The sequence below is a fragment of the Schistocerca cancellata genome, chromosome 11 (genome assembly GCF_023864275.1).
Source record: "Schistocerca cancellata isolate TAMUIC-IGC-003103 chromosome 11, iqSchCanc2.1, whole genome shotgun sequence".
Classification (NCBI taxonomy): domain Eukaryota; kingdom Metazoa; phylum Arthropoda; class Insecta; order Orthoptera; family Acrididae; genus Schistocerca; species Schistocerca cancellata.
Window position 1 is genome coordinate 67767738 of NC_064636.1, and position 18566 is coordinate 67786303.

The 18566-nt window shown below is 43.8% G+C and overlaps 1 protein-coding gene across 3 annotated transcripts in view; it reads right to left on the reverse strand.

The window, feature by feature from the left end:
• LOC126108892 (uncharacterized) overlaps window positions 1-17756 on the reverse strand; it is an 88299-nt gene extending 70543 nt beyond the window's left edge. For 2 of the 3 annotated variants that reach the window (XM_049914260.1, XM_049914258.1), the window contains exon 1: window positions 17692-17756. The gene's annotated coding sequence lies outside the window, so the exon portion shown is untranslated. Of the gene's footprint in view, window positions 1-17657 lie in introns of all 3 variants that reach the window. The other variant, XM_049914259.1, reaches the window with a different exon arrangement.
• Between the last annotated feature and the right edge of the window lie 810 nt (window positions 17757-18566).

Sequence of the window (18566 nt, forward strand, 5' to 3'; positions counted from 1 at the left end):
ACAACTTCTTAAATTTACGGTACCCCAGTCGGTGGATAGGACGCGGCGGATGAATTCAGTGGCCTCCACGTTGACCAGACCTAACATCTCCTCATTTTCTTTTGTGGGGTTATTTAAAAAGGATTGTTTTTGAAGCCCACAACCAGAAACGGTATGGATCAACGCATTCGTGTGTGCAGCCATACCAAGGGATGTGCTGCTCAAAACTGTGGGCAACTTCCGCAGACGATTGACTTCATGCATTGAAGAAATGGGGGTAAGTTTGAACAATTTCTTGGTGGCTAATTGCATTAATTAAGCACCCCAAACTAAGATACAAGGGGACTCACAGTAATAAACCACCCCACGGGAACATCATTCTATTACGTCCATGTACCTTAATTTGTCGTAACGAAAGAATTGGTGTATATTTTTTATTGGTTCGATGCGTCTTTCTAGGATTCTAAACTTTTTTACTTTTTTCTCGATTTCGGTACAATCTGTCAATGGTTTAAAAAAAATTCAGAAAAAACTGGAGTACTTTTTTTTATGGAGAATCGGAATCTGCAATAAAAATGGGTGTTTCCATTTCAGATTTAAAAGTTTCCCCTCGCACGACCCAAGGGGGTGGTTGCTGGCGGTCACGTGTAGTATCATTTGATGTCCCCCTTTGAGCTTAGGAACTTGTCTCATCCACTATTTGGGTCCAGCCATCTTGATTTAGGTTTTCCGTGATTTCCCTAAATCACTCCAGGCAAATGCCGGGATGGTTCCTCTGAAAGGGCACGGCCGACTTCCTTCCCCATCCTTCCCTAATCCGATGAGACTGATGACCACGCTGTCTGGTCACCTTCCCCAAACAACCGACCAACCTCATCCACTATTTTTACCCGATGTATAGTTTTTGATATAATCTCATCGGAAACTTCAGATTGACCGCAATATATATATTCCAGACTCGGAAACATAAGGCAAGCGCGTCTATAATTACTAGGCCTTAAAAAATGGCAGTGCGTAAATCCACAAGATCTTTTGAAGTGATGATGCCGGCCGGAGTGGCCGTGCGGTTCTAGGCGCTACAGTCTGGAGCCGAGCGACCGCTACGGTCGCAGGTTCGAATCCTGCCTCGGGCGTGGTTGTGCGTGATGTCCTTAGGTTAGTTAGGTTTAATAAGTTCAAAGTTCTAGGTGACTGATGGCCTCAGAAGTTAAGTCGCATAGTGCTCAGAGCCATTTTTGAAGTGATGCAGTCTGCTATACTGTGCCTAAAAGCCAAACTCTGAAAAGATACCCCAGTCTCCAGAAAACGCAATGTTACAACCAGCCTGCAACATAACAGGGCATGTACCGTTATTTTATCAGTGATCTTGGTTGATCACGAAACCTGCAAACATATGATTTAATTCTTCTTTGTCCAGACACTCCGGGATGATGATGGCATTGAAACAGAGGATGACAAGCGTAAAGCTGAAATACTAAACACCTTTTTCCAAAGCTGTTTCACAGAGGAAGACCGCACTGCAGTTCCTTCTCTAAATCCTCGCACCAACGAAAAAATGGCTGACATCGAAATAAGTGTCCAAGGAATAGAAAAGCAACTGGAATCACTCAACAGAGGAAAGTCCACTGGACCTGACGGGATACCAATTCGATTCTACACAGAGTACGCGAAAGAACTTGCCCCCCTTCTAACAGCCGTGTACCGCAAGTCTCTAGAGGAACAGAAGGTTCCAAATGATTGGAAAAGAGCACAGGTAGTCCCAGTCTTCAAGAAGGGTCGTCGAGCAGATGCGCAAAACTATAGACCTATATCTCTGACGTCGATCTGTTGTAGAATTTTAGAACATATGTTTTGCTCGAGTATCATGTCGTTTTTGGAAACTCAGAATCTACTATGTAGGAATCAACATGGATTCCGGAAACAGCGATCGTGTGAAACCCAACTCGCTTTATTTGTTCATGAGACCCAGAAAGTATTAGATACAGGCTCCCAGGTAGATGCTATTTTTCTTGACTTCCGGAAGGCGTTCGATACAGTTCCGCACTGTCGCCTGATAAACAAAGTAAGAGCCTACGGAATATCAGACCAGCTGTGTGGCTGGATTGAAGAGTTTTTAGCAAACAGAACACAGCATGTTGTTATCAACGGAGAGACGTCTACAGACATTAAAGTAACCTCTGGCATGCCACAGGGGAGTGTTATGGGACCATTGCTTTTCACAATATATATATAAATGACCTAGTAGATAGTGTCGGAAGTTCCATGCGGCTTTTCGCGGATGATGCTGTAGTATACAGAGAAGTTGCAGCATTAGAAAACTGTAGCGAAATGCAGGAAGATCTGCAGCGGATAGGCACTTGGTGCAGGGAGTGGCAACTGACCCTTAACATAGACAAATGTAATGTATTGAGAATACATAGAAAGAAGGATCCTTTATTGTATGATTATATGATAGCGGAACAAACACTGGTAGCAGTTACTTCTGTAAAATATCTGGGAGTATGCGTGCGGAACGATTTGAAGTGGAATGATCATATAAAATTAATTGTTGGTAAGGCGGGTACCAGGTTGAGGTTCATTGGGAGAGTCCTTAGAAAATGTAGTCCATCAACAAAGGAGGTGGCTTACAAAACACTCGTTCGACCTATACTTGAGTATTGCTCATCAGTGTGGGATCCGTACCAGATCGGGTTGACGGAGGAGATAGAGAAGATCCAAAGGAGAGCGGCGCGTTTCGTCACAGGGTTATTTGGTAACCGTGATAGCGTTACGGAGATGTTTAACAAACTCAAGTGGCAGACTCTGCAAGAGAGGCGCTCTGCATCGCGGTGTAGCTTGCTCGCCAGGTTTCGAGATGGTGCGTTTCTGGATGAGATATCGAATATATTGCTTCTCCCTACTTATACCTCCCGAGGAGATCACGAATGTAAAATTAGAGAGATTAGAGCGCGCACGGAGGGTTTCAGACAGTCGTTCTTCCCGCGAACCATACGCGACTGGAACAGGAAAGGGAGATAATGACAGTGGCACGTAAAGTGCCCTCCGCCACACACCGTTGGGTGGCTTGCGGAGTATAAATGTAGATGTAGATGTAGACAATGTGAGATAGTCCCCCGCATCTCTGAGTCACACTTGCTAATTCCATCTTCTATTATCAAAGGGAGCAGTTTCTAGAAACAGGCCATGTCCAGCCTCACGAAGTTCCGGAATTCCTGCGGATCTCCAGGCCTCACTTCTTTCATTAGCAGTGAACGTATTCGAATGCCTTCGTTCCTTCCTTTCAGCAACTGGATTTTCAACACTTTTAAGAGACGCATGAACCCTGGCCCAGAGTCGAACAAAGTCTGGCTTTTCGTTTTCACCGTTGTTCCTTAATCCGAATAAATACGGTCACTACCTGGCCAATAGCCCCTAAAATAAGCGCGTTCAAAATGGTTCAAATGGCTCTGAGCACTATGGGACTTAACTTCTGAGGTCATCAGTCCCCCTAGAACTTAGAACTACTTAAATCTAACTAACCTAAGGACATCACACACATCCATGCCCGAAGCAGTATTCGAACCTGCGACCGTAGCGGTCGCACGGTTCCAGACTGTAGCGCCTAGAACCGCTCGGCCACTCCGGCCGAAAATAAGCGCGTCCTCCATGTGCAAAATGCAGTGTAAATGTGAATTTAGATACACATATACTTGTGTAACCAAGTGTCGTAATATAAAACTAACTGTTGAGCTCATAATTCAGAACAGTAGTAACCTGTACCAGAGAAAACAGTCAATTAATAAATAATAAGAAGAAAACAACTTGTTATTAAACAGGATCCTTGACCTCAAATAATTTGAACGAATGATGTTACAATATCTTACACTGTTCCCCTTGTGTTTCCCGTGTTAGAAAGGACGACTTTACAAGAGAACAGACAGTTCTATTTGCGTTTCGCGCGTTACTGCAGTCTACTGCGCATGTGCGGCTGGTACAGGGTGTTTCAAAAATGACCGGTATATTTTAAACGGCAATAAAAACTAAACGAGCAGCGATAGAAATACACCGTTTGTTGCAATATGCTTGGGACAACAGTAAATTTTCAGGCAGACAAACTTTCGAAATTACAGTAGTTACAATTTTCAACAACAGATTGCGCTGCGGTCTGGGAAACTCTATAGTACGATATTTTCCACATATCCACCATGCGTAGCAATAATATGGCGTAGTCTCTGAATGAAATTACCCGAAACCTTTGTCAACGTGTCTGGCGGAATGGCTTCACATGCAGATGAGATGTACTGCTTCAGCTGTTCAATTGTTTCTGGATTCTGGCGGTACGCCTGGTCTTTCAAGTGTCCCCACAGAAAGAAGTCACAGGGGTTCATGTCTGGCGAATAGGGAGGCCAATCCACGCCGCTTCCTGTATGTTTCGGATAGCCCAAAGCAATCACACGATCATCGAAATATTCATTCAGGAAATTAAAGACGTCGGCCGTGCGATGTGGCCGGGCACAATCTTGCATAAACCACGAGGCGTTCGCAGTGTCGTCTAAGGCAGTTTGTACCGCCACAAATTCACGAAGAATGTCCAGATAGCGTGATGCAGTAATCGTTTCGGATCTGAAAAATGGGCCAATGATTCCTTTGGAAGAAATGGCGGCCCAGACCAGTACTTTTTGAATATGCAGGGACGATGGGACTGCAACATGGAGCTTTTCGGTTCCCCATATGCGCCAGTTCTGTTTATTGACGAAGCCGTCCAGGTAAAAATAAGCTTCGTCAGTAAACCAAATGCTGCCCACATGCATATCGCCGTCATCAATCCTGTGCACTATATCGTTAGCGAATGTCTCTCGTGCAGCAATGGTAGCGGCGCTGAGGGGTTGCCGCGTTTGAATTTTGTATGGATAGAGGTGTAAACTCTGGCGCACGAGACGATACGTGGACGTTGGCGTCATTTGGACCGCAGCTGCAACACGGCGAACGGAAACCCCAGGCCGCTGTTGGATCACCTGCTGCACTAGCTGCGCGTTGCCCTCTGTGGTTGCCGTACGCGGTCGCCCTACCTTTCCAGCACGTTCATCCGTCACGTTCCCAGTCCGTTGAAATTTTTCAAACAGATCCTTTATTGTATCGCTTTTCGGTCCTTTGGTTACATTAAACCTCCGTTGAAAACTTCGTCTTGTTGCAACAACACTGTGTTCTAGGCGGTGGAATTCCAACACCAGAAAAATCCTCTGTTCTAAGGAATAAACCATGTTGTCCACAGCACACTTGCACGTTGTGAACAGCACACGCTTACAGCAGAAAGACGACGTACAGAATGGCGCACCCACAGACTGCGTTGTCTTCTATATCGTTCACATCACTTACAGCGCCATCTGTTGTTGAAAATTGTAACTACTGTAATTTCGAAAGTTTGTCCGCCTGTTGTACCAAGCATATTGCAACAAACGGTGTATTTCTATCGCTGCTCGTTTAGTTTTTATTGCCGTTTCAAATATACCGGTCATTTTTGAAACACCCTGTACATTCCTCGTGGATGCTGTAATAGGTCGACTTGAACCAGTCTGTAGTTACACATACGCACGCTTGGGGCGCTGGTGCATAGGTGTACAGTTTAGGCGCACCGTGTAGTAGGCGCTTTACTGTCTGGACCTTAGAGTGAGCGTCCCAGCGGCTGTTCAGTAAGCGGGTTTTGATGTTCGTGTCACCGAAGCGCTTGTGCTGTGATGATCGTTTGCCTGCGAGCTGGGCTGCATGCATTTAGGCCGTTTGTCGTACCTGTTAAATTACCACAAGTCCACTGAACTACAGTGTTATACGAACTGAAGCGTTGGTCGGTCGCGCGTCTTGTAGTCCTATCCTGTGAGACTTCAGACTTTCATTTTGTAATTACTGTTGTACTTTAATTTCCTGTTAATGGGACAGAGTAGTTAACGTTTAAATGTGTCATTACCGTTTATGCTGTCAGTGGGGGTTCAATCCAGACGTCTTCTCACCGTGTGCATTCGGATTTTTATATTATACTACTGAAATTTAATGCTGTATCTATTTCTGTTGTACGCAGACTGTGTGTCATGTAGGGTTTCTCTATTATGCTGTGTAACGGCGCGTGGGCCGTGTCGCTGAATCTGAATACCTCACTGTGTCTGTTAGTCAAAGGTTTCGGTATGTATCATGATCAGACAGGGTAACAGGTTAAAGACTTGTCAACGTCCTGTACTCTAGAAAAAACCTTTGGTGTTAGACATTTGTGTACTAAATTGCTCCTTTTCATTTTACAAAAATGGTTCACATGGCTCTGAGCACTATGGGACTTAACATCTATGGTCATCAGGCCCCTAGAACTTTGAACTACTTAAACCTAATTAACCTAAGGACATCACACAACACCCAGTTTCATTTTACAAATGTGTACCGTTGTATTTTGGATAGCTCGGTAATTACTGTGTTGTATGTTTCAGGACAGGGGCTACTCGGTAGGACGTCGCTATCAGGAGAAAATAAATTGGTGTTCTACGGATCGGAGTGTGGAATGTCAGATCCATTAATCGGGCAGGCAGGTCAGAAAATTTAAAAATGGAAATGGATAGGTTAAAGTTAGATATAGTGGGAATTAGTGTTGTTCGGTGGCAGGAGAGATAAGACTTCTGGTCGGGTGAATACAACATTATAAATACAAAACCAAATAGAGGTAATGCAGGAGTAGGTTTAATAATGAATAAAAACATTAGGAGCGTGGTAAGCTACTATGAACAGCATAGTGAATGCATTATTGTAGCCAAGATATACACGAAGCACACGCCTACCGCAGTGGTACAAGTTTACATGCCAACTAGCTCTGCAGATGACGAAGAGATTGAAGAAATGTATGGTGAGATAAAATTAATTATTCAGATAGAGAAGAGAGCCGAAAATTTAATAGTCATGGGGGACTGGAATTCGATAGTAGGAAAAGGAAGAGAAGGAAAAGTTGTAGACGAATATGGAATGGGGGAAAGGAATGAAAGAGGAAACCACTCGTAGAATTTTGCACAGAGCATAACTTAATCATAGCTAACACATTGTTTAAGAATCATGAAGAAAGGTTGCAGACACTGGATCTTTTCAGATATATTATATAATGCTAAGACAGAGATTTAGGAACCACGTTTTAAATTTTAAGACACATCCAGGGGCAGATGTCGACTCTGACCACAATTTATTGGTTATGAACTGTAGATTAAAACTGAAGAAACTGCAAAAAGTTAGGAATGAAAGGAGATGGGACCAGGATAAACTGAAAGAACTAAAGGTTGCAGGGAGTCACAGAGACAGCATTAGGGAACTATTGACAAGAATGGGAGGAATAAATACGGTAGAAGCAAATGGGTAGCTTTGAGAGATGAATTTAGCAAAGGCAGCAGAGGATCAAATAGGTAAAACGACGAAGGCCAGTAAAAGTCCTGGGTAAGAGAAAAAATACCCAATTTAGTTGGTGATAGAAGAAAATATAAAAAACAGTAAATGAAGCAGGCAAAAAGGAATAGAAACATTTCAAAAATGAGATCGACAGGAAGTGCAAAATGGCTAAGCAGGGATGGCTACAGGACAAATGTGAAGATGTAGAGGTATATATCACTAGGTGTAACGTAGTTACCGCCTGCAGGAAAATTAAGTAGCTCTTTGGAGAAAAGAGAACCTCTTGTATGAATATCAAGAGCTCAGATCGAAAACCGTTTCTCAGCAAAGAAGAGAAGGCAGAAAGGTGGAAGGAGTATATAGAGGGCCTATACAAGGACGATGTACTTGAGTGCCATATTATGGAAATGGAAGAGGACGTAGATGAATACGAAATTGGGGATATGATACTGCGTGAAGAATTTGACAGAGCACTGAAAGACCGAAGTCGAAACAAGGTGCGAGGAGTAGACAACATTCCACTAGAACTACTGATAGCCTTGGGAGAGCCATTCCTGACGAAACTCTACCATCTGGTGAGCAATATGTAAGAGAAAGGCGAAATACCCTCAGACTTCAAGACGAATATAATAATCCCAATCTCAAAGACAGCAGGTGTTAACAGGTGTGAAAATTACCGAACTGTCACTTTAATAGGTCACGGCTGCAAAGTACTAACACAAATTCTTTATAGACGAATGGAAAAACTGGTAGACGCCGACCTCGGGGAAGATCAGTTAGGATTCTGTAGAAATGTTGGCACACGTGAAGCAGTACTGACCTTACGACTTGTCTTAGAAGGTAGTCTAAGGAAAGGCAAACCTACGTTTCTAGCATTTGTAAACTTAGAGAAGGCTGTTGGCAATTCTGACTGGAATACTCACCTTCAAATTTTGAAAGGGTCAAACACAGGGAGCGAAGGCTATGTACGATTTGTGCAGAAGTCAAATGGCAGTTACAAGGGTCAAGGGGGTATGAAAGGGAAGCAGTGGTTGGGAAGGAAGTGAGACAGGGCTGTAGCCCATTCAAAATGTTATTCAATCTGTACATTGAGCAAGCAGTAAGGGAAACAAAAGAAAATTAGGAGCAGGAATTAAAATCCATAGAGAAGATATAAAAACTTTGAGGTTAGCCGATGACATTGTAATTCTATCACAGACAGCAAAGGACCTGGAAGAGCAGTTGGACGGAATGGACAATGCCTTGAAAGGAGGATATAATATGAACATCAACAAAAGCAAAACGACGATAATGTAATGTAGTTGAATTAAACCAGGTGATACTGAGGGAATTAGATTAGGAAATGAGAAACTTAAAGTAGTAGATGAGTTTTGCTATTTGGAGAGCAAAGTAACTGGGGATGGTCGAAGTAGAGAGGATATAAAATGTAGACCGTCAGTGGCAAGGAACATGTATCTGAAGAAGAGAGATTTTTTAACATCGAGTATAGATTTAAGTGTAGGAATTATTTTCTGAAGGTATTTTTATGGAGTGTAGCCATGTATGGAAGTGAAACACGGACGATAAATAGACAAGAAGAGAATAGAAGCTTTCGAAATGTGGTGCTACGGAAGAATGCTGAAATTATGGAGAATGTAACTAACTAGGAGGTACTGAATTGAATTGGGGAGAAGAGAAATTTGTGGCACAACTTGACTAGCAGAAAGGATCGGTTGGTAGGACATGTTCTGAGTCACCAGGGATCATCAGTTTAGTATTGGATGGCAGCGTGGGGGGTAAAAATGGGAGACGAAGAGATGAATACACTAAGCAGATTTAAAGGGATGTAAGTTGCAGCAGGTACTTGGAGATGAAGAAGCTTGCACAGGATAGAGTAGCATGGAGAGCTGGATCATATCAGTCTTTGTACTGAAGACCAAAACAACATCTTTAAATTACGACGAAATTGTTTTAAACACAAGGTAGACCATTGCAGATGTTTGATTACCTAAGTTGCAGAATCCGTGAGAGCGTAAAAATTAGTTGTGCGGCTTGCTAGCCTGTATGACAACAGGTGCAATTGTTGGTCCTATATTTTAATCTCTACATCAGCAAAACTATTTCGTTGTGTTCTGGGATGAATATTAATTACCCTCGAGACTTTGCGCCTTTCAGCGTGCCTATTTGATATGTTTTGGATCATGTAACATGCAAAATTCTTTCATGGCGGAGCTCTGTAATTTTTGAAGATATCGAGTTTCTTTGATGAATACGTATTGTGTACTAGATTGTTTCATTTGTCCACCAGCACCTTACGTCTCCAATCTAGCTCCCTGCCGCCTGAAGTATTGTACGCAAGGGAGTAAACCGAATGAGGCAGAACTGTCTTAAACAGCTCCACTCTTCAACTACCCATCTAAATTTAGATTTTCGTGGTATCCCAAAATCATTTCATGCATATGTCAGTTTTAGTCCTACCATAAGGGCACAAATAACTACTGGTCCTATTCTTTTCATTCTGGACCTGTAAATCTGCAAAGGTCTCTATATGTGAATTACCTTAATTTGTCGTTTTTAAATTGTAATACCAAGACGTGTCCGATATACTACTACTACTACTACTACTACTAATACCATTACTACTACAACAACACACAAATGCTAAAATTCGCTTACATACCTGCTCAGTGTGATCACGTTCTGGACATTGTTTAAAATACTCATGCGGACTTGTTACCACTTTCCTTCCTCAGTTTATCTGCAATCAGAGGTACAGTTTTCACTCCTTCCTTGCCTTTTACAGATAATGGTCGACCTTTCGTAGTTGCTAAGTAGCATTCCGTACAGCTATAGCTGCTGTTCCCAAGTTTGTTCCCAGTATCTCAGATAAGGTACAATTCAAATGGTTCAAATGGCTCTGAGCACTATGGGACTTAACATCTATGGTCATCAGTCCCCTAGATCTTAGAACTACTTAATCCTAACTAACCTGAGGACAACACACAACACCCAGTCATCACGAGGCAGAGAAAATCTCTCTAAGGTGCAATTCCTACTAACTTTGTGGATGGAGAATGTGTAGAGAAAATGAGGCACAGTTTATTACGATGTGAAACTAGAAAATAGTGAACAGTTTATCAGTAGTAGGTGCCCACTAAAATAAATAACTCCGTGCTAAGCAGCCTGATTACCATGTGGGGCCGACGTACTACAGTGTCAATGTCTGCTATATAGCCGACGCTGGTTACTTCTTCGAAGCGCCAACAAAGTCAATACAGGTGGAATAGATTTATTTCTATTTTAATCTGGTGCTGAGTTAATAGGAAGATTATTAAGCCTCTATGTAATCAGTTAATGACTGGGGCCGTACTTCTGACAAATTTCAATGACGTGTGGAAACAGAGATCTGTAGAAATGCAGACAAGCAAAATTAGTTACTGATCTGTTAGAGTCCTTCAATCCTTTTCAAAAGTCTATGTGAAAATGGCTCGGATAGAATACGGACTCGTGTGACTGAGCAGAACTTAACAGCCACTGAGTTTGCCTTACGCAAAGAGTTTTGTATAGTGAAAGCAGTACCAAACCTCACAATTTAAATGATTCCAGAGGTAAGCAAAATTAAAGATCCCGCTGTATATTTTGTGAAGTTGCGAAAGTATTTCACTGTGTGGGCCACAAAGTTCTAGAAGGCAAACAGTTAAGCTGTGGCATTAACAGCATCCTTTTCCATTGGTGGAGTCTGACCTTCATAATAGAAATCATACGGTGTCGCAGGAATGAAACTGACCTCAGAATGGGGAAAATGGCGTGCGAGGTCCCATAAAGACATGGATACTAGGCACACACTTGTTGTTAATCCACATAAAAATATGTTGCCTTCCAGAGACTTTAAAGTGAGATTTCAGACAAGCAATAATGACCTGTTTCCAACACAAGTAGGCATTACTGATTGTACACTAGAATAAATGCAGTGTGTATAAAATTCCTATTGCTTTGTGCGTCAAAGAGAATCGTCCGATATGAGAATTTTAATCTGTGCAAATTTTGTTAAGATGAAAGCGAGTTAGTTGAATCTGGGCTGTGGTTGTGTAAAGGTGGGGAGAAGGGAAGTCTTGTTTTATTGGTAGAAAAAGTAATGATTTTACTCAAAATGTATACTAATAGTTGGAGTGTGCATTACAGGGAAGAGAATTATAGCCACGGGCAGTGGAAGCAGTTTGAGCACGCAGAGACTAAGGAAAAGGTTAAGTGAGAAGTCAGAAGAGAACGACAAGAAAAGAGTCAAGATCCAAGAACTTAAATTTCAGAGCCGCTTCGACGCAGATGGTATAAGATTATCAAGAAAAAGGATGAAGATAACGAAAGTACGAGAGGGAACGAATAGTCACCACAGAACACGAGCATACTTTACACTAAGAGATAATGTGTAGTAAATAAGAGCGGTGTTTCGTCTGAGAAACAAAGTGAGAATCTGAAATACAGCGATGGAGCAGACTTTGATATAAAGCGTGAGCGTGTACCGACTTTGTGCTTGAGAGAACGGGAAGTATTAAACTCATTGAGTATTGCCAAATAATTTAATGTGAGGACCAAATACCCGTTATCAAAAGTGGTAATTCAAATAAAGTGATGCCATCCAACGTGAGTGATGGACTGTAAAAGTAATACGTCCATTTGTATAATTTTACGGCAACATTTGTTAATGAAACTGAACGTTTACAGACACCGTTTCTTTTAGACGGTGTTTTTGATACACTATGTGCTCAAAAGTATCCGGAATCACAAAAAAACATACATTTTTCATATTAGATTCATTGTTCTGGCTGGCATCTGTTGCCAGGTACTGCATATCAGCGACCTCAGTAGTCATTAGACATCACGAGAGGGCAGAATGGGGCGCCCTGTGGAACTCACGGAATTCAAACATTGTCAGGTGATTGGATGTCACTTGTGTCATACGTCTGTACGCGAGGTTGCCACACTCCTAAATATCCCTAGGTCCACTGCTTCCGATGTGATAGCGAAGTGCAAATGTGAAGGCACACGTACAGCACAAAAGCATACAGGCCGACCTCGTCTGTTGACTGACAGAGGCCCCCGACAGTAGAAGAGAATCGTAATGTATAATACGCAGACTTCTATCCAGACCATCACACAGCAATTCCAAACGGCATCAGGATCCACTGCAAGTACTATGAAAGGCGGGAGTTGAGAAAACTTGGATCTCATGCTCGAGCGGCCGATCATAAGCCACACATCACGCAAGTAAATACCAAACGACGCCTCGCTTGGCGTAAGGAGTGTAAACATTGGACGAATGATCAGAGGAAATATGTTGTCTAGAGTGACGAATCACGATACACGATTGGTCGATCCGATGGCAAGGTGTAGGTATGGCGGATGCCCGGTAAATTTCATTTGCCAACAGTAAAATATGGAGGGGTGGTGTTATGGTGTGGTGTTATTTTTCATGTAGGTGGACATCACCCCTTGTTTTGCATGCCACTATCACAGCACAGGCCTACACTGAAGTTTTAAGCACCTTCTTGCTTCCCACTGTTGAAGATCAATTCGGGGATGGCGACTGCATCTTTCAACTCGGTTGAGCACCTGCTCATAATGCACGGCCTGTGGTGGAGTGGTTACACGACAATAACATCCCTGTAAAGGACTGGCCTGCACAGAGTCCTGACCTGAATGCTACAGAACACGTTTGGGAGGTTTTGGAACGCCGACTTCGTGCCAGGCCTCACCGACCGACATCGATATCTTTCCTCAGTGGAGCAGTCCGTGAAGAATGAGCCACCGTTCCCCAAGAAACAATCCAGTACCTGATAGAACGTATGTAAGCGAGAGTGGAAGCTGTCATCAAGGCTAAGGGTGGGCCAACACCATATTGAATTCCACCATTACCGATGGAGGGTGCCCTGACCTTGTAACACATTTTCAGCCAGGTGTCCAGATACTTTTGATCACATAGTGTATGAGCCGAGATAAAAACACTAAGAGGCTTCCGATCAGCGGAGCGAAGGAGCCATGCTAATTGGCCTCTCCATTGTATCCAGTCACTGGGATATGTGGCATCGTGTACATCACATACTTGCACATATTAGGGTGCAGGCGTTCCAATTACTCGTTGTCTACATCTACATCTACATGATTACTCTGCAATTGACATTTAAGTGCTTGGCAGAGGGTTCATCGAACCACAATCATACTATCTCACTACCATTCCACTCCCGAACAGCACGCGGGAAAAACGAACACCTAAACCTTTCTGTTCGAGATCTGATTTCTCTTATTTTATTTTGATGATCATTCCTACCTATGTAGGTTGGGCTCAACAAAATATTTTCGCATTCGGAAGAGAAAGTTGGTGATTGAATTTTCGTAAATAGATCTCGCTGCGACGAAAAACGTCTTTGCTTTAATGACTTCCATCCCAACTCGCGTATCATATCTGCCACACTCTCTCCCCTATTACGTGATAATACAAAACGAGCTTCCCTTTTTTGTACCCCTTCGACGTCCTCCGTCAATCCCACCTGGGAAGGATCCCACACTGCGCAGCAATATTCGAACAGAGGACGAACGAGTGTAGTGTAAGCTGTTTCTTTAGTGGACTTGTTGCATCTTCTAAGTGTCCTGCCAATGAAACGCAACCTTCGGCACGCCTTCCCCACAATATTATCTATGTGGTCTTTCCAACTGAAGTTGTTCGTAATTTTTACACCCAGGTACTTAGTTGAATTGACAGCCTTGAGAATTGTACTCTTTATTGAGTAATCGAATTCCAACGGATTTCTTTTGGAACTCGTGTGGATCACCTCACATTTTTCGTTATTTAGCGTCAACTGCCACCTGCCACACCATACAGCAATCTTTTCTAAATCGCTTTGCAACTGATACTGGTCTTCGGATGACCTTACTAGACGGTAAATTGCTGCATCATCTGCGAACAACCTAAGAGAACTGCTCAGATTGTCACCCAGGTCATTTATATAGATCAGGAACAGCAGAGGTCCCAGGACGCTTCCCTGGGGAACACCTGATATCACTTCAGTTTTACTCGATGATTTGCCGTCTATTACTATGAACTGCGACCTTCCTGACAGGAAATCACGAATCCAGTCGCACAACTGAGACGATACCCCATAGGCCCGCAGCTTGATTAGAAGTCGCTTATGAGGAACGGCGTCAAAAGCTTTCCGGAAATCTAGAAATACAGAATCAACTTGAGATCGCCTGTCGATAGCGGCCTATTACTTCGTGCGAATAAAGAGCTAGCTGCGTTGCACAAGAACGATGTTATCTGAAACCATGCTGATTACGTATCAATAGATCGTTCCCTTCGAGGTGATTCATAATGTTTGAATACAGTATATCCTCCAAAACCCTACTGCAAACCGACGTCAATGATATAGGTCTGTAGTTCGATGGATTACTCCTACTACCGTTTCTGAAACACTGGTGCGACCTGCGCAATTTTCCAATCTGTAGGTACAGATCTATCGGTGTGCGAGCGGTTGTATACGATTGCTAAGCAGGGAGCTATTGTATCAGCGTAATCTGAAAGGAACCTAATCGGTATACAATCTGGACCTGAAGACTTGCCCATATCAAGCGATTTGAGTTGCTTCGCAACCCCTAAGGTATCTACTTCTAAGAAACTCATGCTAGCAGCTGTTCGTGTTTCAAATTCTGGAATATTCCATTCGTCTTCCCTGGTGAAGGAATTTCGGAAAACTGCGTTCAGTAACTCCGCTTTAGCGGCACAGTCGTCGGTAACAGTACGATGGGCACTGCGCAGCGAAGGTATTGACTGCGTCTTGCCGCTTGTGTACTTTACATACGATTACAATTTCTTCGGATTTTCTGCAAAATTTCGAGACAATGTTTCGTTGTGGAACCTATTAAAGGCATCTCGCATTGAAGTCCGTGCCAAATTTCGCGCGTCACTAAATTTTAGCCAATCTTCGGGATTTCGCGTTCTTCTGAACTTCGCATGGTTTTTCCGTTGCCTCTGCAACAGCGTTCGGATCTCTTTTGTGCACCATGGGGGATCAGTTCCATCTCTTACCAATTTGCTCTGAACACCTACTGTTGTGTACAACGTTTTTGAGTAAACAGTATTATCTTTGCAAACATCTGGAACCAGCCTCTACATCGAAATAAATGGGTCATCCAACTTTCCTCCATGTTCTTAGTTTAGTTAACCATTTATAAAGCCAGAGCATCTGAAGTTCTTCCAGCTGTCACACAGATCTTACGTACATTACCGCTCTACATATGTCTTCCAGCAACTGTCGTCAAAAACGTTCTGGCATATCAAAACTCTGTGCCGGATCGAGTATCGAACTTTGGACCTTTGCCTTTCGCGGGAAAGTGCTCTGGTAGGAGGTTTCATATCAGCGCACATTCCGCTGCAGAGTGAAAATTTCATTCGGAACTCTCACCTGCTTGAATCCAACAAGTGTACAACAAAAGCAACGTTAGTTCTGTAATGTGTTTCAAAACCATGCAACTTGTAAAAATAGCACAAATCAGTGTTTACTAAAGTTCATACAGGGTGTTTCAAAAATGACCGGTATATTTGAAACGGCAATAAAAACTAAACGAGCAGCGATGGAAATACACCGTTTGTTGCAATATGCTTGGGACAACAGTACATTTTCAGGCGGACAAACTTTCGAAATTACAGTAGTTACAATTTTCAACAACAGATGGCGCTGCAAGTGATGTGAACGATATAGAAGACAACGCAGTCTGTGGGTGCGCCATTCTGTACGTCGTCTTTCTGCTGTAAGCGTGTGCTGTTCACAACGTGCAAGTGTGCTGTAGACAACATGGTTTATTCCTTAGAACAGAGGATTTTTCTGGTGTTGGAATTCCACCGCCTAGAACACAGTGTTGTTGCAACAAGACGAAGTTTTCAACGGAGGTTTAATGTAACCAAAGGACCGAAAAGCGATACAATAAAGGATCTGTTTGAAAAATTTCAATGGACTGGTAACGTGACAGATGAACGTGCTGGAAAGGTAGGGCGACCGCGTACGGCAACCACAGAGGACAACGCGCAGCTAGTGCAGCAGGTGATTCGACAGCGGCCTTGGGTTTCCGTTCGCCGTGTTGCAGCTGCGGTCCAAATGACGCCAACGTCCACGTATCGTCTCATGCGCCAGAGTTTACACCTCTATCCGTACAAAATTCAAATGCGGCAACCCCTCAGCGCCGCTACCATTGCCGCACGAGAGACATTCGCTAACGATATAGTGCACAGGATTGATGATGGCGATATGCATGTGGGCAGCATTTGGTTTACTGACGAAGCTTATTTTTACCTGGACGGCTTCGTCAATAAACAGAACTGGCGCATATGGGGAACCGAAAAGCCCCATGTTGCAGTCCCATCGTCCCTGCATCCTCAAAAAGTACTGGTCTGGGCCACCATTTCTTCCAAAGGAATCATTGGCCCATTTTTCAGATCCTAAACGATTACTGCATCACGCTATCTGGACATTCTTCGTGAATTTGTGGCGGTACAAACTGCCTTAGATGACACTGTGAAGACCTCGTGGTTTATGCAAGATAGTGCCCGGCCACTTCGCACGGCCGACGTCTTTAATTTCCTGAATGAATATTTCGATGATCGTGTGATTGCTTTGGGCTATCCGAAACATACAGGAGGCGGCGTGGATTGGCCTCCCTAATCGCCAGACATGAACCCCTGTGACTTCTTTCTGTGGGGACACTTGAAAGACCAGGTGTACCGCCAGAATCCAGAAACAATTGAACAGCTGAAGCAGTACATCTCATCTGCATGTGAAGCCATTCCGCCAGACGCGTTGTCAAAGGTTTTGGATAATTTCATTCAGAGACTACGCCATATTATTGCTACGCATGGTGGATATGTGGATAATATCGTACTATAGAGTTCCCCAGACCGCAGCGCCATCTGTTGTTGAAAATTGTAACTACTGTAATTTCGAAAGGTTGTCTGCCTGAAAATGTACGATTGTCCCAAGCATATTGCAACAAACGGTGTATTTCTATCGCTGCTCGTTTAGTTTTTATTGCCGTTTCAAATATACCGGTCATTTTTGAAACACCCTGTAGCTGACGTGAGCCAATATAGGAGCTCATAATAAGAGCTGTCGCGCTACAGTCGCGGAATATAATTGGGAAAAGAGAAAAATATCTCGGTCTTCCATTAGTTTTCCCCCGTTTTCATAGCCACTGCTTTTAAGTGTGGATAACGCTGACAGCAGGAGACTGTCAAATTGAGGGAAGTTAGACGCACAGTATACACCTACCGTACGTTGATGGAGGGAGTACGTGGAGACTCACCAGACACGTCGGGCGGCGCGGCAGCCAGTACAGTGGTGGTCGGCAGCGAGACTCGCCTCTTGTCCTGGACTGGGCTGCCGCCTCCCACCCACTCTGTCCGCAGTTTTCCTGGAGATCCCCTCCCTCCCCCACTCCTCCTCCCTCCACCCCTCCGCACCGCCAACGATAACCCTTGCTTAGGTCTGACGTTCGAGGTATTTCCGCCATGTGGTCTTAGCCAAAGCATTGAGAAATCTTGCTTTTACGTAAAACCAGGAAGTCAGTTGAAGTCCCGTATTCCGTCACTCAGTGGCCATACTGGCACCGTAATGATGCATTCGGTCTTTCACAGCGAAATAGGGCCCGCCTTTCAATCATCGGCGGACGGTGTGGCCGAGCGGTTCTAGGCGCTTCAGTCTGGAACTGCGCGACCGCTACGGTCGCAGTTTCGAATCCTGCCTCGGGCATGGACGTGTGTGATGTCCTTAGGTAGGTTTAAGTAGTTCTAAGTTCTAGGCGACTGATGACCTCAGATGCTAAGTCCCTTAGTGCTCAGTGCCATTTGAGCCATTTGTCGATCATCGCACGAAGCCTGAAATTGGAGATACTGAGTTAAGCGATCGCGGAACAGAGTGGCTGGAACCGCTTACTAGCAGAAAGCCCTGTGCGCCACATCAGATGATGTTCATTCTCAGCCTCGGCCCACTGCATTCCCCGACAGCGACGTACTTGCCCGCCACGAGGTGTTCATTTCAGTGGCCTTTCTCTCTCCTTCTCCGAGATACACAACCCTGATAGAAAATTGTTCTCCCTCAGGAGCCGCCTCGCACTTACTGTCAGCACTGCGTCCAGCCACGACAGTGGTCCCTATCCAGCGACGCGCCACGTAATTGATG